The sequence below is a fragment of the Pteropus alecto genome, unplaced genomic scaffold (genome assembly GCF_000325575.1).
Source record: "Pteropus alecto unplaced genomic scaffold, ASM32557v1 scaffold110, whole genome shotgun sequence".
NCBI classification, from domain to species: domain Eukaryota; kingdom Metazoa; phylum Chordata; class Mammalia; order Chiroptera; family Pteropodidae; genus Pteropus; species Pteropus alecto.
The window spans coordinates 5247144-5248637 of NW_006431920.1; the positions used below are offsets into that span (position 1 = coordinate 5247144).

Here is a 1494-nt window from a genome sequence, read left to right on the forward strand (position 1 = left end):
AAAAAAAAAAAAAAAAAAAAAAGAATACAAGGCCCAGAGATTTTGCACTTGGAAAAAGTGGCTTGTATTTTGGCCCCAAGACTGCCTAAGAATATGCCTTTTTTGTTTTCCATAGCTCAGAATATTTATATTTGAACAAAATTGTCTTGTGAAGTTGAAGCCTTTGAAAGATCAATGAAATCTAGAATCAATTTTTCTGCAAGGAAAAAATGAATTTATTAGGTAGATGATGACAAGTAAGTGATGACAAGTCATTGAGTATATGCATTCCTTCTCTCTTGCTGTCACTGGCAATTTGATCATTGAGGCTGATAAAAGAGTCACTTTGAACAACAGCCATATGTTATACTGTTATACAACACTCTTTTTAAAAAAATTAGGCTGTATTATTTTTAATTAAATGCAAAGACGCTTCCAGTCGAGTCTCCTAGAGATTTCACCCACAGCTCTGTTTGGCCACCAGGCTCTTGTCTCTCTCTTCAGCAATGGTAAGGAGGATATTGTTTTCTAGGGGCAGAAAATTGCATGATTTGTTGCCTTTACCAATAACAAAAATGTTGGAGAGCTGAATGCAAAGCTGTTGCTGTTGGCATCTTTCGCATGAACCACATCAAAGGATCCAGGAACTGTGTCTCTGTGTTGGTGATCACACCAATTCTTCTAGCTTAGCACCTCCAATCACCATACATAGGTTACCAGTAGTAAACTTGATGAACTCAGTAATCTAGTCAGTCTCTAAATCATTCTGAATGATATCATTCACCTTGATGAGGGGATCAAGGTAGAAGATGGTGTGAATACCATGAGTCACTAGATTAGGGATTCCCTAGTACCCATGAAGATCTTTTTCACTGTGCACAACTTGTACTTAGCCTCTTCACATATAATACAATGAACAGCCAGGTAATCTTCACTGTCATAGCTTGGATGAAAATTCTCTCTGGTCTTGCCAATACTGATGACCTCCATAAAATCAGCAGGGTAGGTTATGTCAGTTCATAACTTGCCATAATCTTAATAAACTGCTGCACGCAGATCCTTCATTTCTCCCCTGTCAGGGCATACTTAAGAGTGTTCCTTTGGAAAGTGGTGATGGGGAGAAATTCTCTTAGTTCCTGTTGACTGGTAGATGGATGAGGAACAGACACTGGTTAGTTTACCCAGCATCTAATGCTTTGGAGCTACTCCACACTTCCGATGCATCTTGGGACCACAAGTCTTAGCCATACTTGTTTGTCTTTTGATAAAAGGACAGTTTTATCTTATACTTTACTTCCTAGGTGACCAAATTGACTTATAAATTTTAACAATTTAATCTCCACCTGCTGTTGAGGCTAAAGAGATAATTAAAAATACCCTGGTGACACATATATTTATTGCTATTTTCAAAACTTTGAACACAACAGAAACTCTAGCTAAATTATTTTTAAAAAGAAATTTATTGAAAAGATGTGGAGAAGGCTCACAGAATCAAAGGAATAGCCAAAAATTAAT

At 36.9% G+C, this 1494-nt stretch overlaps 1 pseudogene; it reads right to left on the bottom strand.

The window, feature by feature from the left end:
* Positions 1-436: 436 nt before the first annotated feature.
* On the bottom strand, positions 437-1227 carry LOC102879633 (annotated as a pseudogene).
* Positions 1228-1494: the final 267 nt, after the last annotated feature.